The sequence below is a fragment of the Podarcis bocagei genome (assembly GCF_964188305.1).
Source record: "Podarcis bocagei genome assembly, chromosome: W".
In the NCBI taxonomy this organism is placed as follows: domain Eukaryota; kingdom Metazoa; phylum Chordata; class Lepidosauria; order Squamata; family Lacertidae; genus Podarcis; species Podarcis bocagei.
The window spans coordinates 80541864-80558876 of record NC_138131.1 but is presented as its reverse complement, the minus strand read 5'-3'; positions in this window follow the sequence as shown (position 1 = coordinate 80558876).

The window sequence follows — 17013 nt, the reverse complement described above, 5'->3', positions numbered from 1 at the left end:
CTAACAATATGTTTTTCATTCTTTTCGCCAGAATTCCTGCAAAAATTTTATAATCTATATTTAATAGTGAGATCGGCCTATAATTTTTAACTTGCAATAAATCTGAGTCCTGTTTCGGAATTAATGTAATAAATGCATCTTTCCATGTTTCTGGTATTTCTCTTTCTTTTAAGATGTTATTCATTACTTCTTTCAATGGTGTCATCAATGCGAATTTCATTTCTTTGTAGTAGTTAGCGGTGAATCCGTCTGGACCTGGAGCTTTCCCCCTTTTTAATTCTTTTATTACTTCTTTTATTTCTTCTATCTCTATTGGGGTATTCAGTTGTTCTTTTTTATCTATCGGAATCATCTGCATCTTTTTTTCTTTCAGAAATCTTTCTATTTTCCTCAAGTTGTTTTTCTCTCTGTTTTTATATAATCCTCTGTAATAATCCAAGAAACCCTTCCTTATTTCCTTAGGGTTTCATTTCATTTCATTTATTTATTTACGGCTATTAGCCCATAAAATATGTACAAACATAAAAAAAGCACAAAGGCTTAAAAACCGAAATATCTGACAACAGAAGGTGAACACTGCGATGCAAGGGTGGGCCATTGGGCAAAGCCAAATAACAGGATGTGGCCCGGGGAGCTCCAAGGGACGGTTCACAGAAAAAGGAAAACTGGAGACGAGATCCGACATGCACTCTCATCATAACTGTCCGATTAGATTTTGATGTTGTTGTTTTTTGGTGGTTTTTGCATGTGAGATAACCGCATTCAGGAATCTCGCCACCTGCAGAGTAACAGAAGGATCTGTATCCTGCAAAAGCAGTGCGGCGTGTGACTCAACAGGCCTGCTAACCAAGCGCAGTAAAGCAGGGCCCAGGAATTTAGTCCTGGCTATGCTATGTAGGGGACAGTTGAACATTATATGTGGAAGAGATTCAACTGTTTTCCCATCACACACGCATAGCGGAGACACCAAACCCTTGGAAAATCTGTGGCTCAGCAGGTTCGATGGAAGGACATTGAACCTTGCACGAATAAATGCAAGTCGGTGTGGTACTGATGAAAGAGATGACATGTATGATGGAAGGTCAAGTGGTGGGGTTATTCCGTGATACCTGGGGGAGCAGACACCCCCACCTCTGGCAAGGTTGTGTTGATTTTCAATGTCTGCTAATCTTTGCTCAATGAGGCTTTTAGCTGAGCGTAAGTTCATCTTTAGGGAGTCCGCTGGGGAAATTCCGATGCTCAGAAGTTTGGCATGGATTTTTCCTACCCACGGATTAACAAATTCGTCCCGCCAGAGGCACTGAAAAAGGTAATGGTCGGGAAGCCTATGCCAGCTGGACAGCCAATAGCCAAAGACTCGCTTCCAGATGACAGTCTCCAATGTTGCAATCCTTAACTCCAGACGCATGGCTGCGTTGCTCACACACATGGGGAGTTTCAGGAGGCGACGGAGAAACTGATTCTGCAATGTCTCCAGCGATGTTAAATTGGACCCAGGGGCCCAGAGCGGGGCAGCATAGCAGAGGGTGGAAACCACTTTTGCGTGGTATACCTTCAATGCAGAGGGGATGTGGGAGGCTCCGTCAGCCGCAAAAAATTGGAGTAGAGCATAAAGTATTGTTTTCCCTTTGTTTAGTAAATACTGTATCTGCGGCTTCCAGCTTAGGTTGTAGTGAAAAAAGACTCCCAGGTATTTAAATTTGAAAACCTGTTCTAATTGGACTCCATCTAACTTCCAGCTGTAAGTTTTCCGAGACCTGGTAAAGACCAGGACTTTAGATTTCCCATGATTAATTGTCAGATGGTTGAGTTTACAATAAGCCGCAAAAATCTTTAGAGCTCTGCATAAACCGACTCTAGAGTAGGAAAGGATCGCTGCATCATCGGCGTATAGGAGCAAAGGGCAGCGAAAATCGGCTAGGCGGGGGGCATGAATGTTGGCTTGAGACTCATTCAGAAAGAGCTTCATATCGCTAATAAACAGGTTGAAGAGGAGTGGGGCCAAAATGCAGCCTTGGCGCACACCTCTATTTATTGGGACCTCGTTGGATAGGTTTCCCGCAGGTGTGAGTCTCACTCTAGCCGACGACCCGTGGTGTAATTGGGTTATAAGCCATAACAGTCTCCTATCTATGCCCCATCTCTCTAGTTTCTTCCATAGACAGTTTCTTGGGATACTATCGAAGGCGGCCTTTAGGTCTATGAAAGCGACACATAGGCGCCCCCGCCTCGGGGCAGAATATTTTCTGGCAAGATGATACATAATTACCATATGGTCAGAGGTCGAGTAATTGTTCCTAAAGCCCGCTTGCTCATGGCCAATCAGATTTGAGTCGTTTGCCCAATGAGACAGCTTAGACAGCAAAAATTTTGCATAGATTTTCCCGATGATAGACAAAAGGCTGATGTTCCGATAGTTCTCCGGGTCAGCAGGGGGACCCTTTTTATGGACTGGCACGATCACGGCCTCCTTCCATGACCTAGGGATAAGCCCCGTAGAATTAATTGCGTCAAAGACTTTGGCCAGAATTTCAGCCCACCACCTCGGTTGCGCAACAATAGCCTCAGCAGGGACTAGATCCGGCCCGGGGGCTTTGCCCGTTTTCAAATCTAATATCAAGTCCATTATCAGGTCTGGGTCGGTAGAGGGCCACAAAGGTAGGTGGTCGGCTCGGAATTCCGTGGATGAGTTGGATTCCTCTGCCAAGGAGAAATATTTACTCAAGAATTTTTCCCATGTGGGCGCAGGGATAATCGTCAGTGGGTACTTCCTTCCTCTTATGTTTATCAGAGCCCAAAATTCCTGTGGTCTGCGGGATCTAGAGGCCGCTATCAAGGCTCGCCAACGCTTTTGATGCCACTCGCGTTTGGCCAGCTTTAAAGTCTGTTTGTATGCTCTTTTGACTTGTAAATAGGAGGATGGTAGAGCTTGAGCATTAGAGTTTTTGTATTCATTATAGATGGAACGAAGAAGGGATCTTGCTTGTTTGCAAGAGGTGTTAAACCAAGGGGCCCCAGCACTGCAATGCGCCACTTTCGCCTTTTGAGGAGGTGATGTAAAAAAAGTGGTAAGGTTTGTTGTAAGAAGGTTAAAAAGTTTCAAAACCGAATTGGAATCTTGTAAATCAGTAGTTATTTGAGGTAGATAGGCAGTGATTTCCCTATGGAAAAAATCCTGGTATTTTTGGGCCACAGCCTCCGACCATTTGATCCCTCTTATTTGGACCGATGATGAGGTTTCCAGAAGGACTGAGTGTTTATAGTCCTTCTGGCGCCGGAACAATGACAAAGTGGTCACTACTGGGAGGTGATCACTGAAATGTTGATTTTCAACTTGGAAGGAAAGTACATTAACGGCCAAATTTGCGGAGATCAAGAAGTAATCGATAACACTGTTAGATGTTGGTCCCAGGTGAGTGAACTCCCCCGGTATATCGGGGGGGAAGGTGCCGTTCAAGAATACTAGATTCAAGCGAATGGCCATTTGGTAAAGGGTCACTCCTGCTTTGTTTACTCTGTTGTCCTTTGAAGTTCTAATTCTGGTGTATTCCAAGTCAAAGTTGTCCAAACATGGGGGAGTCCACCATTTGGACTTGGTTAGTAGGTCCCAATTAGTGGCAATACGAGCATTAAAATCTCCCCCAATTAAGGAATACGAGTTAGGGCATTTGGTATGACATGACAATAGGTGATTTTCAAATGATTCCCATCTCCAATCAAGATCAGGTGCTGAGCCTTCGGGGGGGGGGGAGATAAACATTAGTAATTAGTAATGAGGACTTCCCTTCTGTGATCAGTCCAGATAGAGCAAAAGGCGGGGAAGCCCGTACCAGAGTGAATTTGGCGCGAAGTTGGAGTGAGATCCCAATCAAAAGACCCCCTTTGGGGCGACCTCCTTTCAAGGAAGGGGAGGCCGGAAGTGTTAGAAGATCGAAGCCATCTATGATAATCTCTTCCTCATCCCACGTTTCTTGGAATAGAATGATATTAAATGAGTTTATGTACTTCCTGAATTCGGGGTCTGATTTTTTGGTTCTCCAACCAGCGATGTTCCAGCTAAGTATTGATAATGTCGGGTCCTTGTGCTGTCCCGGTAATTGTCACTTTGAGTTGTTTAATGGGTTCTTGGAGGTAGAACGAGGACCTATAAGAAAATCGGTAATTTTAGTTTGTGTGGATAAGGTCTTCTTCTGTGTCGATTGAATCCATGATTTGGTAACATTAACAGGCAGGAAGGGTTTTGCCGGGGAGGAAGAATTAGGCAAAATTGGTGAGGTTGGATGCTGTTCATTGAGGTGAGTAGTAGCAAGTCTTTGATGGGCTCTACTAGTAGATCCGTCGGAGTTGTCAGTCTTAACCAGGGTAGCGCTAAGAGGTGTTCCAGCCTTCACTTGTAGTTGCTGCGCAGATGGGGAAGAATTATCACGCAGATGTATAGAAGGACGTGAACGTGGGGATGGTGCATGTGTAGTCATTTCCTGGTGATCTTCAGGCAGGGATGATTCTAGCTCAGGCATTGAGGCAAAGGAATCATCAACCTCCATATTTTGAATGGACATAAGGTCTGAAACGGGAGTATTGAGTTTATCAACTTCCTCCACGGTAGAATGGTGCTGTCGGTCAACAGGTGACTGCTGATTCAGATCAGTAGGGGGTAACAAGGTAACAGGTTGAGAGATTATCAAGGTATTTGATGGAGACGCCTTGTGGGACGTGGAGCACCTGCTCTCCTCTCTCATCGGCATAGAGGGGTCTCCTTGCGATAGGAGTCTTTGTTTGAGTAGATCCAATCGATCGAGAATAGCCTGCTGTTCTTCCGAAGGGAGTTTTCCATAAGAGGAGATAAGATTTCTCTCTTCCGGGATATTCCAATCTCCGCTTGCAATTGGATCACTCCTCAGCTTAGCTAGATGGTCACTTGCGGTCGCAGGTGGAACAGGGGGTACCCGGCTAGGTGTTTTTCCCTTTATTATAGGGACAGAGGAAGGAAACGGGCGTTCATTGCCGGTTAAAATGTTGGGAAAAAGAGGTTTAACACTCGTGTCCTTAAAGACTCTTGTTGTTACAATCTCCCAGGGTGCCAGCCGATCTTTTTGTCTTGCAAGAAGATGTGGGATCCTTGCAGACTGGAAGGAGAGCATAAATTTCCTTGGCCAGGGCGTGGCATTTAGGGGTACTACAGACAGAAGATCTATCCGGGAAAAAGGAATATTTAACAAATCACGTAGGTACCCTTTAGCCATCATCAGGTTATTCCACCTAAGTCTGGGGGCGTCACGGGAAAAAATGGATAAACATATTTTATTAGGTTGAAGAATCAAGGATTGCTTATTCCTTTGGGGCAGTGGTAGCCTGCATATTGAGCCCTTAAGGAGAGATTTCTGGTCAAGTTGTCTCTTTAAGGTACTCACAAGCTGCACAGGAGATTGATGTAAATTAGATAGCTCAGTTGAGGAAGGTAGGTGAGCTAGAAAGGCCCGTGTAAGTTTATTCAATGACGAAGAAATCCCCTCCAATTCCTTGAAGATGAAGCTTAAAGGTTTCCAGGCCTTTGACCATTTTGGTTGCCCTCCTCTGGACACATTCCAGTTTGTCAGTGTCCTTCTTGAATTGTGGTGCCCAGAACTGGACACAGTACTCTAGGTGAGGTCTGACCAGCCGCTAGGGAAACTCATTTTCCTTAGCCGCTAGGGCAACTCACTTTCCTTTCTCCGCTCTGCAAATCACTTTGCGTCCGTGCTGATTCCGGATAATAGCTGAACTCCGCAATATTCTTGTTTTTTCCTCCGGGTTTCTTTTATTCTTTTATTAATCGCCAATTTCAGTTTATTCCCGGATTTCTTTTATTTTGAGAGCAAGGCGCTTTCTCTGCAAGACTTCGCTACTTGGGGGTAGATAATGGCTTCCCTCGACCTGCCGCTCCGCTCCTCCGTTCTCTTCACTTCTTTTGGAAGCTACCTGACAGCCGGGCGAGCCGCTTCTGGTCCCGCTGGGATCCTGACGTTCCGGACACCCACCAGAGGTATTTTGAGGGGCCTCCACGCCCTTTAGCACACCCTTTCCCCCCGAAGTAGCTCAGGATTTCCCTCACGGAAAAATCCCCTCTTGCGATGAGATCACGCTCCACCGGAAGTCTCAACCCCAACCCTAACCCTAACCCTAACCCTAACCCTAACCCTAACCCTAACCCTAACCCTAACCCTAACCCTAACCCTAACCCTAACCCTAACCCTAACCCTAACAGAAACCCTAGCAAAGCGAAGTGTAATAAGCCTAAACAAAGCCAAACAGGTTGTTTTGTGTTCCAGCTACATAGAAAGAAGATGATAAAAGTCTGATTGGGCTTATTTCAAAATGGTGTTTTGGGGTTAGAATGCACATTCACTCAAAAATCGCAGTGACATGTTTGTTATCAGCCCAAATCAAGCATAGTTGTTTTGGTTCCATCTCAATAGAAAGAGGACGAATAAACTTGGATTGTTCTTTCGGTGGTCATTCACCCTAACCCTAACCCTAACCCTAACCCTAACCCTAACCCAGTGTTTCCCAACCTTTTTTGGGCAAAGGCACACTTGTTTGATGAAAAAAATCTCGAGGCACACCACCATTACAGCCCCGTGACGTCAGCGCGCAGCGTCACGCCGGGAGGGACGCACGAAAGTGTAAGTTTCAATTTTTTCCCCTCCCCCTTGCCGGGGAACCTCCAAGCTTTGGGGGTGGGGGGGGGGAGGAGGCAGCAAAGCGAGGGACTGAGGGACTCCTCCAACGACAAGGGTTGGGGAAGAAGAGAAAGGGCTATTCCGCTCCAGTCCTTTCTGAAGGAGCTGAGGGTGGGGGTCCTCCGGCGCCTTCGGCGAAACGGCGCCGGCCCAGAGCGCTTCTAGGAGGCTGCCTTTGTGCGCGACGTAAAGCCCTCTTTCCCTCCCTCCAGCCCCGTGTCACCTGTGGAAAAGGGGGCTGGATCCAGTGACGCAACTCGGAAAACTGTTAGGGAAGCCAGAGCAGGAAAGTGAGTGGGGGGCGGCGGCACCGCTTTAACCCACGTTTCCTTTTTGAAAGAGAAACTTAAAACTAGATGACCCTTGAGACCCCTGCCAACTCTACAGTTCTATGGCCCTTTGTGGAGGGGGGGCAGCACCTGGAAAGACGGGCTAGGGGATAATTGGGGCGGCCGCCTTAGGCACACCAGAAGCGAAGCACGTCCTGAGCTACAAAAACAAACCCAATTCCTGCCTCGTTTTTTGCAGTTTCTGCAAAGCGAGGGAGTCTCCCCCGCCTCCATTCCTCGGTGCCTCCTCCTCCCCCTGCTCCCCACTACGGGTCTCCCCTGCACTTGGCCAGGCCGCCTCACCCTCCTTCCTTTCCCAGAGCAGTGGCTCAGAGCGCCTCCTTGCACCGCAGGTACACTCCGTGGGGAGGGGAGGGAGCGGAAGCCCAGACCAGCCCCCAACCTGCTTAGTCCGACCCCTCAAACCTTCCCAAAATAAGAACACTGCGTTCTACAACGTCACCCCCCAGCGGGGCCCCCTTTATTCCCGGTGAGAGGGGGGCGGCGGAGGGAAAAAGCTGCTTCCCACACTGACCCGCTGCCATCTTGACTTCCCGCAATGAGCCGGATGCGGCGCCTAAGCTCCCTGCCGTCGCTTCTCCGCCTCCTCTACTTTGCACAAGGCTTCAGGGTCGCCGGCCGATTCATCCATCGGCCGCTCTTTCAAGCCCACTCGGAGGAGGAATGAGTCAAAAGAGCCAGAGACGCAGCCGCAGTGGAAGCCCCGTCCCTCCCTTCCAGTCTCGGGGCGGGGCAGAGGCCACCAGGCTGGCAAGCAGAGCGCCAAGAGCGAGGAAGCTGATGCAACGCGGAGGCAGACCCCGGCTGGCGTGTGTTTCCCAACCTTTTTTGGACTCGCCCGCCTCCCTCCAGGCAACATCTCGCGGCACACCAGGCAACATCTCGCGGCACACTAGTGTGCCGCGGAACACCGGTTGGGAAACACTGCCATAACCCTAACCCTAACCCTAACCCTAACCCTAACCCTAACCCTAACCCTAAACGCAACCCCAACCCTAACCCTAACCGTAGCAAAGTGAAGTGTAATAAGCCTAAACAAAGCCAAACAGGTTGGTGTTGTGAGAGCTGCCCGAGGTCCCAGCTCACAAAGGACCAACGCCAGTTCGTTGTTATGTAAAAAAGTCTTTATTGAAGTTCAGTTTTTCTTTCATAGCCGCGGCGCACAGCTCTACGTCTGAAACTCTAGACCGCCGAAGCTCCGTCTGAGTCCCCTCCCCCCAGACACCAGTTTAAGACCCTAGCCTTGCTCCACCTCTTCCTTTGCTCTTTCCTCCTCTGGCTCCGCCTGTCAGCTGGGGTCCCACTCTTCCGAGACTCATCTGACGCTGAGTCCCCTGAGTCTTCCCCCTGCCTCCGGCGGGCTTTAGGACCTGGTTCCCAATCCGGGTTTTCTGCTGTCCCACGTGCCTCTACATTTGAACTTGGCGCGCGCGCCCAGCCGGCAACCTTCCTCCTGACCGTTTCACTGCTCCTGTCACTGCTTCCCCCTTCGGGGAGGCTAGCTAGACCTGACCTCCCCTCCGTTCCCCCACTCTCCGATGGAGGTGTGGTCAGCCCAGACTCATCTTCTCCTCCTGCTGGAGGAGACGCTGGCCCTGACACATGGGACTCTTCCCCCCCACTCTGCTCTGGTGGGGAAGCTGGTCCTGATTTCCAGCTGCTGCTTTGGGAGTCCCCACTGGCCCCTTGTTTCTGGTGTGTCTCCCCTGGGACCCCCCTTGCCCTGACCATCGGCGCCTCCTTCTGGGAATCTTCTGATTCGCTGGAGAAGCTCATGGAATCTCTCGGGTCACTGTCATACTCCCCTACGCTGCCCTCAGATTCTTCCCCTTCGCTCTCCATTTCCTCTCTCCCCTGTACCTCTGCTCCTGAGCCCCTGACAGGTGTTAATGCACATTGACCTAGAAATCGCAAAGTGTGTGTAATGAAACCAAAATAACACAATACCGTCTTTCGCTTCCATATGCGTAGAAAGAAGACGCATAAGCTTTGATTGGTATTATTTCAATTTGCATGGTGTTTTTTGGGTGTGCACCAGAATCACCCCCAACGAAAGCAAAAAAAATTTTTGGGTTCCATCTTCATAAAAAGAAGATGATAAAGCTCTGATTGGGTTATTTCAAATTGGTGGTTTTTTGGTTAGAATGCACATTCACCCAAAAATCGCAGTGACATGTTTTTTATCAGCCTAAATCAAGCTAGGTGTTTTGGTTCCACCTCAATAGAAAGAGGACAAATAAGCTTGGATTCACCCTGACCCTAACCCTAACCCTAACCCTAACCCTAACCCTAACCCTAACCTTAACCCTAACCCTAGCAAAGCGATGTGTAATAAGCCTAAACAAAGCCAAACAGGTTGTTTTGTGTTCCAGCTACATAGAAAGAAGAATCTTGGATTTCACTTACTTCAAGTCGTGTTCTTTGGTGTTAATGCACATTGACCCAGAAATCGCAAAGTGTGTGTAATGAAACGAAAATAACGCAACACCGTTTTTCCGCTTCCATATGCGTAGAAAGAAGCCGAATAAGCTTTCATTGAATCATAGAATCATAGAGTTGGAAGAGACCACAAGGGCCATCGAGTCCAACCCCCTGCCAAGCAGGAAACACCATCAGAGCACTCCTGACATATGGTTGTCAAGCCTCTGCTTAAAGACCTCCAAAGAAGGAGACTCCACCACACTCCTTGGCAGCAAATTCCACTGTCGAACAGCTCTTACTGTCAGGAAGTTCTTCCTAATGTTTAGGTGGAATCTTCTTTCTTGAAGTTTGGATCCATTGCTCCGTGTCCGCTTCTCTGGAGCAGCAGAAAACAACCTTTCTCCCTCCTCTATGTGACATCCTTTTATATATTTGAACATGGCTATCATATCACCCCTTAACCTCCTCTTCTCCAGGCTAAACATGCCCAGCTCACTTAGCAGTTCCTCATAAGGCATCGTTTCCAGGACTTTGACCATTTTGGTTGTCCTCCTCTGGAAACGTTCCAGTTTGTGAGTGTCCTTCTTGAATTGTGGTGCCCAGAACTGGACACAGTACTCCAGGTGAGGTCTGACCAGAGCAGAATACAGTGGCACTATTACTTCGCTTGATCTAGATGCTATACTCCTATTGATGCAGCCCAGAATTGCATTGGCTTTTTAAGCTGCCGCGTCACACTGTTGGCTCATGTCAAGTTTGTTGTCAACTCGGAGGACAGATGAGATGACAATTTGTGCATTTAGTTGCTTCAATTTCCTGCCGAGAGCCTCGTAGTCTCTTTCGATCTTCTGGAAGCTATTGCTTGCAGTGTCATTGGTTCCCACATGAACCAAGAGGAAGGGGTATTTGTCAGTGGGTTTTATGATTCCTTGCAGTCGTTCAGTTACATATTGGATCTTAGCCCCGGGGAGACAGCACAGTTCCCGTGACATCTTGTCAGGCCCACAGATCACTGCTTCTGTTCCCTCAGTAGGGAACCCCCTATCACCACTACACGCCTCCTCTTGGGTTTGGTCGGGGTTCTTCCGTGAGCTGTCCATTCCAAGGTCGCCTGCACATTCCCTGAGGACTGACTTTGCTTCTCATCTTCATATACCTGATCGACTGTAATGAGGGAGAGATCCTCAAATGGAGTCTGCTCTTCGTCTTCCATGCTAGGGGAGAGTACCTCAAAGCGATTGTGTATTTCTAAACAATCAGAGCGAACCCTGGGCCTCCTTCTTCTTTGAGTCACATTTCTCCATATATCTGGCTCCTGTGTTGGTGAACTAGCCTCCTTCTCAGGGGAGTCCCCTGTCTCCTCCTTGGTGGAGACGGTGTGCTCTGTTGCTTCCAAGAAGAGCTCCAGCTCTCTAATTCTTTGGAGCGTAGCTACACGTTCCTCCAGTTGCTGGACTTTGTCTTTTAAGAGGGCAATCAACATGCAATTGCTGCAGGTAAAGCTGCCTGCAACCTTTGGCAAGATGGCAAACATTGTGCAGGAACTGCAGGCGACTGCAGCTGTTCCCTCCCCCTCCATCTTGAGAATGTGTCGTTGGGGGTGGCTACAGCGGTCCTCCATCATAAAAAGCGTGAAGACAGGACAAATAACAACTAATCAGCCACAAAGAAACACACACAAACAAGAAAACGCTTTTTGCTCCTTCAACTGCTGCCCTGCTAGCTCTGATAAGCTCCTCCCACAGCTAAACCCCTGCCTCAACAGAAACCCTGCCCCCTCTGACCTTTGCACAGGGAGAACAGTTAATCAGCCACAAAGAAACACACACACACAAACACGAAAACCCTTTTTGCTCCTTCTTCAACTGCTGCCCTGCTAGCTCTCATAAGCTCCTCCCACAGCTAATCACCTGCCTCAACAGAAACCCTGCCCCCTGTGACCTTCGCAAAGCTAGAACAGCTAGTCAGCCACAAAGAAACACACATAAACACACAAACACACACACGAAAACCCTTTCTGCTCCTTCTTCAACTGCTGCCCTGCTAGCTCTGATAAGCTCCTCCCACAGCTAATCCCCTGCCTCAACAGAAACCCTGCCCCCTCAGACGTTTGCACAGGGAGAACAGCTAATCAGCCACAAAGAAACACACACAAACAAGAAAACCCTGTTTGCTCCTTCTTCAACTGCTGCCCTGCTAGCTCTGGTAAGCTCCTCCCACAGCTAATCACCTGCCTCAACAGAAACCCTGCCCCCTCTGACCTTTGCACAGGGAGAACAGCCACAAAGAAACACACACACACACAGAGACACACACACAAGAAAACCCTTTTTGCTCCTTCTTCAACTGCTGCCCTGCTAGCTCTGATAAGCTCCTCCCACAGCTAAATCACCTGCGTCAACAAAAACCCTGCCCCCTCTGACCTTTGCACAGGGAGAACAGCTAGTCAGCCACAAAGGAACACACACACACAAGAAAACCGTTTTTGCAAATTATTTCAAATTGGTGTTTTTGTTGCACATTCACTCAAAAATCGCAGAGTGACATTTTTGTTATCACCCCAAATCAAAGATGTTTTGTTTCCATCGCAATAGAAGGAGGACAAATAAGCTTGGATTGTTCTTTCGGTGGTAATTCACTTTTACTCTAACCCTACCCCTACCCCTAACTCTAACCCTAACCCCAACGCTGACCCTAACTGTAACCCTAAACCTAACCCTGACCCTAACCCTAACCCTGACCCTGACCCTGACCCTAACCCTAACCCGAACCCAAACCCGAACCCGAACCCTAACTATAACCATAACCCGAACCCAAACCCGAACCTTTGATTGGTCTTATTTCAATTCGCATCGTGTTTTTTGGATGTTTTTTCGGAATCACCCCCGACCAAAGCAAAAAGGTCCTCTGCCATCTACATAAAAAGAAGATGATAAAGCTCTGATTGGGCTTATTTCAAATTGGGTTTTTTGGGGTTAGAATGCACAATCACCCAAAAATCGCAGTGACATGATTTTTATCAGCCCAAATCAAGCATACGTTGTTTGGTTCCATCTCAATAGGCAGAGGACGAATAAGCTTGGATTGTTCTTTCTTTGGTCATTCACCCCGACCCTAACCCTAACCCTAACGCTAACCCTAACCCCAACCCTAACTGTAACCCTAACACAAGCAAAGTGTAGTGTAATAAGCCTAAACAAAGGCAAAGAGGTTGTTTTGTGTTCCTGCTACATAGAAAGAAGAATCTTGGATATCGCAACCAAAATGGTCAAAGGCCTGGAAACGATGCCTTATGAGGAACGGCTAAGGGAGCTGGGCATGTTTAGCCTGGAGAAGAGGAGGTTAAGGGGTGATATGATAGCCATGTTCAAATATATAAAAGGATGTCACATAGAGGAGGGAGAAAGGTTGTTTTCTGCTGCTCCAGAGAAGCGGACACGGAGCAATGGATCCAAACTACAAGAAAGAAGATTCTACCTAAACATTAGGAAGAACTTCCTGACAGTAACAGCTGTTCGACAGTGGAATTTGCTGCCAAGGAGTGTGGTGGAGTCTCCTTCTTTGGAGGTCTTTAAGCAGAGGCTTGACAACCATATGTCAGGAGTGCTCTGATGGTGTTTCCTGCTTGGCAGGGGGTTGGACTCGATGGCCCTTGTGGTCTCTTCCAACTCTATGATTCTATGATTCTATGATTCTATGATCGCTTATTTCAAGTCGTGTTCTTTGGTGTTCATGCACATTGACCCAGAAATCGCAAAGTGTGTGTAATGAAACGAAAATAACACAAGACCGTCTTTTCGCTTCCATATGCGTAGAAAGAAGCCGAATAATCTTTGATTGGTCTTATTTCAATTCACATGGTGTTTTTTGGGAATCACCCCCAACCAAAGCAAAAAGGTGTTTTGGGTTCCATCTACATAAAAAGAAGATGATAAAGCTCTGATTGGGCTTATTTCAAATTGGTGTTTTTGGGTCTAGAATGCACATTCATTCAAAAATCGCAGAGTGACATTTTCGTTATCAGCCCAAATCAAGGATAGGTGTTTTGGTTCCATCTCAATAGAAAGAGGACGAATAAACTTGGATTTTTCTTTCGATGGTCATTCACCCTGACCCTAACCCTAATCCTAGCAAAGCGAAGTGTAATAAGCCTAAACAAAGCCAAACAGGTTGTTTTGTGTTCCAGCTAAATAGAAAGAAGAATCTTGGATTTCGCTTATTTCAAGTCGTGTTCTTTGGTGTTAATGCACATTGACCCAGAAATCGCAAAGTGTGTGTAATGAGACCAACATAACACAACACCGTCTTTTCGCTTCCATATGCGTAGAAAGAAGCCGAATAAGCTTTGATTGGTCTTATTTCAATTCGCATGGTGTTTTTTGGGTGTGCACTGGAATCACCCCCAACCAAAGCAAAAAGGTGTTTTGGGTGCTGTCAGGGGTACAGGGACAGAGGCACAGGGAAGGCAGGAAATGGAGAGCGATGGAGAGGAATCCCAGGAGAGCGAGGAAGAGGATAGCAATGACGCAGGGGATTCCATGAGTCTCTCCAGCGAATCAGAGAACAGGTTGGCGTTGGTCTTTTGTGAGCTGAGACCTGAGGCAGCCCTGACAGTAAGTCCCCTCCCAAAAGTACTCAAATTTTTTTTTTTTGCGAAGCTCACGAAGTTTGGCGGCCATGAGTATGGAGGAGCAGATAGCTGATCTACGCAACGCAGTCTCCCAGCTTACCACTGCGGTAGTGGTCTCCCAGAAGAAGGGGGAAGAGGCGGAAAAGCGATGCCAGGATCTGCAAGCCAGGTGGGATCATGCATGCCAAGTGGGATTCCCGGGGTCCAGATCTGCAGGCGTAGGACTGGGCAGAAGGGGAGGCAACTTGGTAGCCCACTTTGATGGGAACCTGAAGCAGTACCCCAGTTTTCGAGCAGACGTCGAATATGCGTTGCATTTGCTTCGCGACGACTTTAAAGATGAGGAGGAGAAGGTGGGGTTCATTGTGTCCCACTTGCATGGGGAAGCGAGGGCTTGGCTGCGCAATCTGTGGCGCGAAGATTGTCCTGCTCGAAGGGACTCAGATGAATTTATCAAAGCCATGGACGCTTGCTTCCAATCTACCGTGGATGTGGATATAGCACGCAAGGAGCTGCATGGTTTAAGGCAAGGCAAGGCTACAGTACGTCAGTATCATGCTAGGTTTTTTGCCTTGCTGAATGTACTGAAATGGGAGAAAGATTCCCTGGCAGTAAGAGACTTGTTTTGGGAGGGGTTGTCTGGCCCTGTAAAAGATGAATTGGCAAGGGGGGTCAGACCTCAAACCCTAGCAGAACTTGTGCAGCGGGCGCTCGCCATTGGAGTGCGCCACGAAGAACGCCCTTGGCGCAATGAGGAGGGTCGCCAGCTTCACACACCCTCTAGAGCGCCTCCTTTCCTTCCCAGGGATCTAGGACGTACGCGTCCCTCACCTCAGCTGCAGGCAGGGGAGGAACCAATGGAACTTGGTGCACAGGCTCAGTCAGCTGCCGGAGCCCCAGCGTCCGGAGCAGTCAAGACGAAGCCTCCTAGAGGGAACAGGAAGTGTTACATCTGTGACAGTGCGATGCACATGGCCAAAGAGTGTCCCCAGAGGCTCCAAAAGCACACTGCAGCCTTAGCAACAGTAACTGCAGCAGCACTACCTGAAGAGCAATTTCAGGGAAACGACAATGCCTGGCTGGAAGCAGAAATGCTGGGGCACAGCCAGGCGAGTCAGTAGGACAGTCCCCAGCGCTTTTGCAGCATACAAACCCCCTGCCACCCAAGCCAGTGGTGCAGCTCACTGCAACTCTCCAGCTACCTAATGGACGCACCCTGGAAGTCCCCATTACAATTGACAGTGGGAGCAACGCAGACTTCGTGGGGGTGCACTTCGTCAAGCAGCATCGCATAGAGCTCCTACCAGCCACGCTGCCATTGAACGTCGTCACAGTGGATGGCAGGAAGCTGCTGGGTGGGCAGGTGGTACAACAGACGCCACCCATGGTAATGCAGATTGGCAATCACCGAGAAGTCATCAGTTTCAACGTCACCCGCCTGTCAGACACACCTATAGTGTTAGGCATGAGTTGGCTGGATAGGCACAGCCCAACCATGGCGTGGTACCAGCGGCAGCTCACTTTCGGCTCGTCCTATTGCGCGCAGCATTGCATCCAGACCGGTCAGGAGGAGGAGGGCCAAGAGGAGGGGCAGCAGCTAAGTCTCAGCATGGCGCAAGCAGTACCCCTCAAGTACAAGGGGTTTTTGGAGGTCTTCTGCGAAAAGGAGGCTGACCAGTTGCCACCCCACCGGCCCTACGATTGCGCAATTGACCTCTTGCCAGGGACAACGCTGCCGCCTGTGAAGCTGTATTCCATGTCCGAGGATGAGCTGCAGGAGCTCAGGGAGTTCATAGATCACAACCTGCAGCGGGGATTCATCCGAGAATCGAAGGCTGTAGGGGGCAGTCCTGTGTTTTTCGTGAAGAAGAAGGACACGCCCCAAAAGAGGCTGATCGTAGACTTTAGATTCATAAACTCGAAGACAAAGCCCGCGGCCTTTCCCATGCCCAAGATTGACGACCTGCTCGCGACGGTGCGGAAAGGGAAGATCTTCACCAAGTTGGATCTCCGCGGAGCTTACAATCTCATACGCGTGCGAGAGGGTGATGAGTGGAAGACGGCCATGTTCACGCCGTTGGGCACCTACGAATACAGAGTTATGCCGTTTGGTCTCCAGAATGGCTCCCACTATTTCCAAGCTTTTATGCACCACGTGCTAGCGGGACTCCTCTACAAGAAGTGCGTATGTTTCCTCGACGAAATTCTGATCTTCTCGGAATCGCCGGAGGCTCACGAGAGCGACGTTAAGGAGGTCCTGCAGAGGCTACGGGAGCACAGGCTTTACGCCAAGCTGGAGAAGTGCCAATTCGACGTGACGGAGGTGGATTTTCTGGGCTATAGGCTGTCCGACAGGGGACTAGCCATGGACAGCGCCAAGGTCCGCGCGGTGTTGGACTGGAAAAGCCCGCGAAATCGGAAGGAGGTCCAGAGGTTCGTCGGCTTCGCCAACTTTTACCGCAAGTTCATCAGGGGTTTCACCAGGGAGACGGCAGCTATCACGGACACTCTCAGCTCCAAGAAGAAGAAGTTCACCTGGACGGACCAGGCGGAGCAGTCCTTCAGGAGACTTAAGAGTCTCTTCGCGTCCGAAGAACAGCTGCTACACGTGAATCCCGGCAGGCCCATGAGGGTTGAGACTGACGCATCTGACAGAGCGGTGGGGGCCGTCCTTTTACAGGAAGACCCGCAGGGGAACTGGAGGCCCTGCGCTTTCTACTCCCGGAAGCTCAGCAAGTCGGAACAGAACTACACCATCTGGGACAGGGAGTTGCTGGCCATCCACGCGGCTTTCAAGGCGTGGAGGCACTTCCTCATTGGAGCCAAGCACACCGTGCAGGTCCGCACGAACTACAAGAACCTAGAGTACTGGCGCACGGCGAAGCTACAGAGC